This window comes from Labeo rohita, chromosome 11 (assembly GCF_022985175.1).
Source record: "Labeo rohita strain BAU-BD-2019 chromosome 11, IGBB_LRoh.1.0, whole genome shotgun sequence".
Classification (NCBI taxonomy): domain Eukaryota; kingdom Metazoa; phylum Chordata; class Actinopteri; order Cypriniformes; family Cyprinidae; genus Labeo; species Labeo rohita.
The window spans coordinates 22,109,555-22,120,190 of NC_066879.1; the positions used below are offsets into that span (position 1 = coordinate 22,109,555).

A 10,636-nucleotide genomic window follows, 5' to 3' on the forward strand; every position below is an offset into this window, starting at 1 on the left:
GTGTGGCTTCAAGGTCTGTTTGTCTTCATGAATAAGAGATACAAGGGAATGTTTATAGAAACTCAGGGTTTATGGGATGTTGTTGTTAAGCAGTTTGGTATAACATTACTTGTTGGACTAGTGTTCTTCAGATGAAGTCTAAGCATTAAACATACGCAACTAAGAACATTCAATAAAATCTGCTCCTTTTTACCATCATACTTCGTCTCCTGCTTCTGCTCTTCACTTTCATTTGCTTTTTCCTCAGTCAACTTCTTGGCTGACAGAAGACTGTTAATAGTGTTTTAGGTATTTTGGGTACCAGACAAGACCTCCTGTTAACAGGGTTTGGGTATTAGACTCTGCTGACGAGTTGTTCTCATACCGGACAAACTAATATTTTCTGACGGGATCTGGCGTCCGGGGCTGGATCTTAATTGTCTAGGCATGGAGACAGTGATCTAACATTTTGGCATTGTCGGCAGGATGGAATAACACAGAGCTATTATCTCCATAAGAGCGGAGTCGGGGTTGTTTCTTGCATGACCAGACGGTGGAATGTCCCAGACCACTGACTCCGGGCCACGAGTGAGGACGGGGACGACTCTAGCAGGCGTCTTCTCCTGGCTTACCTACCGCAATGCAGAGTGAGTGCGTTCTGTTTGGCATTTCATGGAAATTTGGTACGTATCATATTGGTAGCTAAGCTACTGGGTCAGATGATATCATTTCTACAGTTATGGAGTGGTCAGATGTTAAGCTAGATGAAATAACATTTTAAGATCAGTAAACAGAAGCAGTAACACATGATTAATAGTTGCTAAACATACAATTACAATGCTGAAAGGTGTTCTCATTTTAACCTACGGATAACAGAATAACTGAAGGGGTTAAACAGGGTTTTCAAAAAATTTTGAAAATGTTTTAAAAGTTTTTAAAGATATTTGTCAGATTAAACAGGTGCTAACGTAATTGCTGTGAAGGTAAAGAATATCTGGGCAAAAAAAGGGGACAAAAACTTGAGGATGTTTGTTTTTGCGTGTGGGACGCACATCACTAACAGTAGGGTAAATAACTCTGAAATTCTTAAATTTAATGGGTTTAAATGTGATGCAGACACTAATCTCACTGTTGAAGTATTATTATGATAGCTGCAAAGATATAGCATGAGCAGAGAGTGCTAGCCTCAAAGCCGGTGTGAATCTTGATTTGCAGTCTAAAACCCTCCAAAAAAAAACCTGGAGTGATTATATACATATCTATATGCTATGTTTATATCTGTTAATAATTTGGGGGAATTTAAATCTTGCTTCCCTAGTTTTATCAGCTTGAAAGACAACAGCTGAATGAGAAATTATCTTGTCTCAGACTCTAAAAAAGAGTGATTTCATCAGGTTATTTTTAAAAATATTTTTGAGATATTTAAAAAATTTTTGAGATTTCTAGGACAACAATGTTTTTTAGTAAAACTGATGTTACTAGTGGGCTTTGATCAATGCTACTAGCTATTTTTTGGGTTTAACAGTGTAACCGCTATTTCACCAGTCTTTGCTAATATATTTTGGAAGATTTTGATTCAACAGCCTTTCAGTTACATCTAGCTGCTGTGAGATGCTAGGACACATCTGATTTCTGAAACTATTCAGAGCTGAGATTCTTTTGAGGATGTAACTACAGGTGTAGTTGGATTAAGTTTTGCAGATAAGCTGCAGTGTTAAACAGTTTTCTTCAATCTGTTAAGTTCAGGGCTCAATGACTAAACTCCTGAAGCTGAAATAGTTTTTAAGGAATTGACACAAGTAGTATTCGCACTAGATATATCAGATACAGCCGCAGAGATTTTGCATTGGTTACGTGACATCTATGCTAACCTAAGAATGGGAAAAGCAGAATAACTATGAGAGGGGTATTAGTCTCCGCAACTCATACCATGACTTAAGGCCTCTGCCTTGTTTATACAGTTCAGACAGTCTTTTTTGCTTTGCAAAATGAGTCTTTGTAATGTTTGATGTTAACTCTTGCTGTCTGTATGCATTGCATTACATTATTGACTAATGAACAGCCAAACATCATTTTTGGGAAATCTAGTTCGTTTCATCTGAACTAATTCCAGATGGTCAAGATGGTGCAGAGCTCTTTAAGAAATTTTTAAGGGTAGAAAACATTTAGACAATTTGAAACTCCAAATTCAAATTTCTTTTGTGAACAATGGGGAATGCAAGGCAGGTTGAGCAGTAACTACAGACTAAAAGTCTCAGTGTCAGTTAATTTGGTTGCTCAAAATGTGGGTTGGCAAATGTCAAAACAGCTGAAATGCTGAAATCGACATGGACTCCCGTTGTGCCTTTGGGTGTTGTGCATGACTTTGGAGCAGGTTGGCAGCAGAGTGGTTTCTCACTAAGAGGTGAGACGGATGACCCTCGCTGACCAGGCAGCTGCGGTCATGAGCGGCAGAAATCTTCACTGCTCAAGCATGTCATCTGCGCACAGAAACACCTTACTCACAGCTCACAGATAAAGTCAAGACACAAATCTGTGGATTTGATTGTTTCTAAATTATCAGATGGATAATGAGCTCTGAACCTTTCTTCCTTTCCTGGTCACACCAGACACACAGTGTGTGTCCGTCACTTAGGTGTTTTTTATTTGTTTATGTTTAAACAATATGGGCGAGGGGATTGTTAGGAAACATGCGGAAGCAGTTAATGTATGTGTGACATCAAAAACACAATTTGGCAACCCTATTATATTTATATGGGAAATCTACACCCTCAGGGCTGTTTTGTGAATTTGTGATTTTATGACTCTTTAAAAATGCCAGAGTTACTGGGATGTTTTGGTTATAGTTGGCAAAATGTTCACTATCAATAAGCACTGCTGTCTTGATGGCTAAATATTGGTTTGAGACATCATTCCCTGATGGGAGTGTCAGACACTATTGATTCTGACCAGGGGAAACAAACTTTAATGGTCAGGTGTGTCACAAAGTCTGTTCATTGGATTTTCATACTACCAACAATGACATTCGTCATTTGAAAGAGTTAATCACACTCTGAGATCATACTGGCAAATGTGGTACGTCAGAGCTAACGTGGTTAGACATGCTTCTATTATTTCTGTGCATAATATGAATTTATCAGCTCAGTTTTGGCTGAAGGTCAAATGTTGCTATGAGAGATCTTGCTATGGCAGGTGTGCACTTAATTCAGATTTTCTTCTGATACATCGATTGGTTTTAACTGAGGCAATCAGGCAAAGGTTTGAATTCAGGCTTTAGGATGTATGCAAACCTCCTCCAGAGGGAGGCGGACATAGAATTCTGTCAAAAATAAGTTTATCATTAGTAACCCCTTTAGATCCAAATAATGTAGAATTATTAGCCAAAATTAAATGTATAGATATTAGACATTGTGAATTTGCTCATTAATTTTGAATATAGGAAGGAGTCATGGGGAATAACCTTGTCTTTTAGAGACTTGGGGGCCAACCTCATGATGAAGATATGTGAGGGTGAGGGGCTATGATGATTAGCTTTCACCGGACTACAGTTTACTCGCCAACCGTTCTCTATGTTCTTTGTTTATCTATCGAGGTTATAATGGAGTCAAAATAATTCCAACAAAGTTTAAGCAATCTTGTTTTTCAAAAAGAACAGTCTCTGTTTTCCGTTCTCTTGTTTTTGTGTTTTTTTCGCAGATCACTGTCAATGACCTTTTCAGAAATTCGCTGAGAGGTTCGAGCCTTATCATAAGGGGGACAGTTTGTGTCGACAAACAACGGCAAACAGAATAACAGGAACTTCAGGGAACGTCAGAGAGAGAGACGGAACTTCGCAATCTTCAAACTCAAGATGGTTCTTCGGGAAAAACAGAACTAACTACAGAGACGCTTGAAGAGCTTCAAGTCTCTTTAAGAACTGACTCCTGAGACATTTAATGGATAGAGGCATTCTGAGCTACGAAAGATTTTTATATTGTTTATAACACATATACATGGGTATTTTTCATATATTTATCATACAAAAGCAATCAGGCCAATTCATGAGTGGTTTATTATCATCATGCTGCAAGATATGGTCAAACATGAAATGATGTGAATTAACTAGAAGGTCATAGTGATGTAATTTTGGTTAAATCTCAAAGGACAAGATCCTTAAGAGAATTTTTCCTCAGTTCTCTCTCAATAGTGAAATTTCAATGCACATGTATTACCATTATCTGATTTGCTTTTGAATGGTTGAATGGTACCCTCCAATTAACAATTCTAGTTCAAACTGACAAACCTGACACGCAACTTGAGTAAATACTCAGGCACAGAAACCCTGATGCTGAGATGGAAAGATGCTAAATATGACAAATGGCCAAATGTGGTAAAAGTTGAAAAAGGTAAAAGCACATGCAATCATAATTGGTAAAGAATATGTTTTTCACAATGAGTTTTTGGAAATTCAAATTGGTTTGGTTTGGATTAATATTGGGACACTTTTAAAAGCTTTAGTCACTTTAAGAGTGTCAATCATCTTACTCTTGTACATTTCCATAAGAGTGTTGATTTGCTTTATCGGATTACAGTTTACTGTTGTATGACAGTACTGATAGAAAACTGTTAATAGTGTTTTGGGTATTTTGGGTACCAGACAAGACCTCCTGTTAACAGGGTTTGGGTATTAGACTACTCTGCTGACGAGTTGTTCTGATACCGGACAAACTGATATTTTCTGACGGGATCTGGCGTCTGGGGCTAGATCTTAATTGTCTAGGCATGGAGACAGCGATCTAACAGTAGTAAAAAATGATCTCAGATGATGTCTGTAATAATGTTTGTCTTGGTAAAATTCTAAAATGATTTCAACTCAAATCATTGTTTGTTCACATATTAACTTGTTAATTAGCCATGTCACAATCTGGACAATGTGCCCAGAATCTGACAGCATTATTCGTTACTTGGAAAAAGAAAAAACAAGGAAATAAAAGAAATTGAAGTGTGAAATGGACAGTGACATGGTTTTTAGAAGAGCTTTGTGTATCTGTCTACACTGTAGAAAAGCAAAAAACACAATTTGTTGAGTCAACTTAAAATAATTTGTTACCCTGCTGCCTTAAAATTTTAAGTTCAGTCAACTCAAATAAGTTTAGTCAACTTGAAAAGTTAAGTTGTACTAAGTGACAGTTTAGATATTTGTGTTTGTTAAACTTAAAAGCAAGTTAAGTAACCCAGCTGCCTTAAAATTTTAAGTTGAATCAACTCAAGTATCTAAGTTGTCACTTAGTACAACTTAACATTTCAAGCTGAGTAAATGTTTTTTGAGTTGACTGAACTTAAAATTTTAAGGCAGCCAGGTAACAAATTAATTTAAGTTGACTCAACAAATTGTGTTTTACAGTAATATCTCCTCAGGCTAAATTAATATTTCACAAGAAATCCTGCATAGCCTGTCAGAGAAACAGTTTTGATAAAAGACTTCTTTACAACTCCTCACAAGAAAAGAACGCAGGGCACCCAACTCATTTCCCACTGTTTACCAGTTCAGCAGTTTCAAATGGGGAACAAGTCTACAAAACTGAGTACCATTGTGTCTGTTGTCATAAATGTTGGAGACCTTTCTCTTTCATCTGAAGAAACATGCATGGAGGATGTGAATAACAGCTCATTACATATATTCCACAGGAAGAAATTTTAAAGCATTTATGTGTCCAGTCACAAGAACATGAGAATGATGTTCTTTCAGTAGAATCTGTGCTCGGTAAAATACCAAGAATTCAATTTATGCATTTCCTGTTAAGTACATATAATGCGTGGTAGAGACCCTACGCACTTGCTTTTACCTTTTTGCTCACTAAATTGCGCAGGCTGTACGTTTCAGCCTAATAACTCACTTTTTACACCATTTATCTCAATCATGAATGAGCATGTGCATCACACACACACACACACACACACACACACAAATGGATTACAAAAGTCTGCTTCTGTTTTCTCAATTTTATGTGGTATATATATTCAGTGGTTTAAAACATGTTTTTGAATAACAAATTATTTTTTGTGCTCACCAAAGAAGTATTTAATTGATCCATATACTGTATTTACTGTATGATGTTTTACATTTTCATAATGTATATTATATGAAATAATATTACTACTTTTTTGTCTTGTTTTTTAGCTTAAAAAAGTGTTTTGTGTAGTTGCTAAACTGCATTCACTTTGCATGGACAGATACATTTTTGTTTTACGTTTTGAAATAGTAATAATCAATTATTACATTATAAATGTCTTTAATGTATTTTTTGATCAATTCAATGCATCCCTCATTCATAAAAGTATCAATTTCTTATATACAATGTTCTGTATGTTGAACACAGGCAATGTGGAATGAAAAAAGTTACATTTTAAAAAGAATATGCATGCTATTTGTCTGTTTGTAAACGTTTATCAACGTTTTTTTCTTTCTGTTTGACATGGCTATTTACGTAATACGCACATTTTGTTTCTAAAGCAAAACAGTCCACAGTTATGTAGAGTCCAGCAGCTCAGGAAATGTTTTCAGTGGTTTTACCTAATTAAAGCGATAACATCAGAGGACAGCAGCTTGTAAAAATATCTGATAAAAGATCAAAGGCTATAGCTTGTTTATGCAAGGTTTTAGCCAAAAAATTGACAGATTACCAAAACAACAGAATGATTAAATGAATAATCTGCAGCCTCGTACAACATGACGCAACACCATTATGTAGGGAGAACGCTCTCATCTGTTCAGATTTAATTTCTGAAATAACGAATATATATACCAAATAGGTTGTTATGCAGAGTCACGCCCACATGCTTGTGCATCAGATGTTGTGGCGTCCAGTCACGTATGTTTTTGATGCTGTGCTTGCCGAACTGCTTTGATCAATTTCCCACAATACCCTGATATTGATGATAAGGTATTTGCAGGAAGTGCACAGCCCATTGCACATACCCAGAGGAGAGTGATGGAAAGATACTGTCCATTACAGAACAAAAATAGACTCACATTTAGCATACCAGCTGAAGTCAGTGTGATTCAGTCATATTAATTCATATTTCTAACTTGAATAAACCCAGTTCATTTAGATGATACCATGAAGAACCACATTATGTTTTCTGATAAAAATATGCATAAATATAAAATATTTAAATCTATCAAATCATATACAGTTGAACTTTTTTTTTGTTTAGTGATAGTTGTTCACGAGTCCCTTGTCCTGGACAGTTAAACTGTCCGCTATTCTTCTAAAAAATTCTTCAGGTCCCAAATTCTTTGATTTCCTCAGCATTTATATGTATTTGAACCCTTTCCAACAATGACTGTATGCTTTTGAGATCCATCTTTTCACACTGAGGACAACTGAGGGACTCGTACGCAACTATTACAGAAGGTTCAAAGTGTACATTTTCCTTATTTTGCCTAAATATATTTTTTTTTTCATTTAGTACTACCCTTCAGAAGCTACAAAAGATACTTACATGTTTCCCAGAAGACAAAACAAGTTAAAATTATCTTGATCTTTAAATTTCAAAAGTTTTCACCCCCCAGCTCTTAATGCATTGTGTTTCCTTCCGAAGCATCAGTGAGCGTTTAAAGCTTCTGTAGTAGTTGCATATGAGTCCCTCAGTTGTCCTCAGTGTGTGAAAAGATGGATCTTAAAATCATATAGTCATACAGTTTGATGGAAAGGGTTCAAATACACAAAAATGCTGAAAAACCAAAGAATTTGTGGAGCCTGAAGGATTTTTCTGAAGAACAGCAGGCAGTTTAACTGTTCAGGACAAACAGGGGACTCATGAACAACTATCACTAAACAAAGCAAACAAACTAAAACACAGCTGTGGATCATTCAGGTAACAACACAGTATTAAGAATTAATTGTATGTAAACTTTTGAACTTTTTTCTCTTGTGGACTATATGTAAATGTCTTTTATGTGAAATATCTTATTCAGGTCAGTACTAAATAAAAAATAACATGCATTTTGTACGATCCCTTTTATTTTGGTAAAATAATTAACATTTTGCAGACTCTGCAAGGTGTATATACTTTTGACCTCAACTGTATGTACATTAGTATCTGGACTGGAAGTAAATGGACTTGACTTTGGCATAAGGTTGAACAATGAACTTGAACAGAATGTGACTCAGTGAGCTCAGTACAGCACCACAATGTTAGCTCAGTGCAAAGCGCCCATCTGTGACGTTGCATAATGTTATAAAACAACATCAGATGTTTAATTAGACCTCATACATCAAAACGTCATAGCCGTGCTGTTAGATTGATTTGACTAATTTCTGACACATGAAGACTATTTTTTGTACCAGATCAATACGCCTCGAAGTCTGGAATTTACCACATGACAATAAATCCATCCTTGTCATTTTTGACCTTTAGTGCAAGTGTGTGATTAACGACTTAAAGGTGCAAATTCATTCTAAAAGCATGCACGCATGCACACACACATACACACGCAGAGATGTACATAAGGAAAGCACTCGCTGATCCAAAGTGACAAGTCAAAAACCGTATCAGGGGAAATGTTAAATGCCAAGTTATTCGGAAACACGCTTTTAGGTTTTACCGCAGCTTTTGTTTTTCACTAACACAGCATCATTCTGAATAAATATAAGCCTGGTTTAATCATTATTTATCACAATAAACATATATTTACATATTCTTTTTCATTTACTAAAACATTCAGTTATGCCTTTTAGCCTGACACGGTGCATCCAATGGAATATGTTTGGAGGCGGAGCTATCTGTCTGCCCAACCAATGGCAGATAGGGGGAGTGTTCAGGAAACCCATTTGAAAGCGTTCATTATTATTTTGCAGTTCTGTACTGCAGAAAATGACACAATCCACCATTAAAATGAGTAAACAATCAACATTTTCAGATGAACAGAAGACATTGTGACGAATTAGGCTGCTGAATAGATGCGCATTATCAATTCATTCATAATTGATGATTTTTCTATTTTTAATGAGAGAAATTGTATGCTTACGGTAGTGTTATTGTAGTATCATTCAGGTTAGTATCTATTTTTATATCTTCCATTTCCATTTGAAATTTAATTAGATCTAGTGTTTTTTTTTTTTCAATTAAGTCTATGTAGTTTTTATTCATTTTTATTTCAGTTATAGTTTTAGTACATCAGGTTCAACTAAATGTTTATAATTTTTAACGCTCGGTTTACTTCAGGTAACAAACATTTTGTCATGTTTTTTGTCTTAGTTAACTAAAACATCCTTAATATACAGAAAAATATAGTCATAAAACAAAGCAAAACATTTATGGAGTGAATGTAGGCAAACAAATAAAGTCTTTAACAGTTGCCAAATGGAAAAACATTTAATAACAGATTGATTATTTGACAGCAGAGGAAGAAACTGTGGGAAATGTTCCCAGTACAAGCATTCTTAAAAGGTCCGACTGACCTCAACACCATCTATTTTTACTCGATCTAATCTCCTCAGATTTCCCTAAGGGACAGATATGGCTCTTAAGAATAGTTGGTGAGAAAAAACTTGGTGAGAAAATACTGATTTACAAATTAAAGAAAAAATAATAAGCCACACAAATGTTCTGTGTTTATAAAATCATCAGTCTGAACATCAATATCTGATCTAAACAAACATTGGGGCCTCCAAGTGAGTTTTGATCCAACATGGTTTAATAGAAGATCATATACTGTAAGTTCATCTGGCATGATCCTTTTAAATGTCCATTGCTTTTATCTTTCTAAACATCAGTCAGACTAATAATAATGCTCATCTTATCCAAGAGGTCAAGGTTAAGCATGGTCCAGTTTGCCCCTTCTGGTAAATTCTGTAACTACACCATTCTGATAGGACAAAAGGCATCACAGTATTATCTCTCTATTACTAAAGGCTGCTGTCTTTTTTTGTTGTCGTAATCTTTTCAGAACTGCTTGTATATTATTGTACTGTCCGTACACACTAAGCTTTCAAAAATGGACAATCACATGTAATGTAGCTATTTTAGCGGGTAAATGCACCATTTTATTCACAAAGTCAATTACACTTTAGTTTCTTCATGCGAAACAAGATCACAAGTCCACAATAACGACATCATGATTGCACATTAACTTCATTTTGGGTCAAAAAGTGTCTTTTTTAGATAAAAAGAACAGCAGTCTCTGACATCTACAAAATGAAAAGCTCCATCAGTTTGCTACTTCGGCAAATAACAAAAGAAAAGAAAAAAAAAAGCATGAGCCACGAAACTGCAATTAAGAAAAGCTTTTCTATATCTGGAAAATTAAAAGATTTATCCCCTAAAGGCACCACAGCAAACCCGGCCCATTTTCTGCCAGGATTCATGTACACAATACTGGCAAAATAATACAGCAGAACATTAGCCAATGACCTTTTTTCTTCAGTTTTATCATGTAAAGCAGACGAGGACACTATTTTTGTTCACATTTAGAAACAATAAAGCAATACTTTTTTTCTGAATCCAACTATTCAGAATAATCACAGTCCCATTTACCACTATAAACTCATTAGAACGGCAAGACATCACGAAAAATCTATATATCTATCAAAATACTGCAAATAAAACAAAATAAATACGTATTGAGTATACATAATTTTTGTTCATTCCTTCACATTATAATGGGTTTCCC

The 10,636-nt window shown here is 35.4% G+C and overlaps 1 long non-coding RNA gene across 1 annotated transcript; it reads left to right on the forward strand.

Moving 5' to 3' along the window:
- The first annotated feature begins 307 nt into the window (after positions 1–307).
- LOC127172784 (uncharacterized) lies at positions 308–4,707 on the forward strand. The gene is made up of 2 exons (XR_007828672.1): positions 308–662; positions 3,676–4,707. It is a non-coding gene; the product is annotated as an uncharacterized LOC127172784 (long non-coding RNA).
- Positions 4,708–10,636: the final 5,929 nt, after the last annotated feature.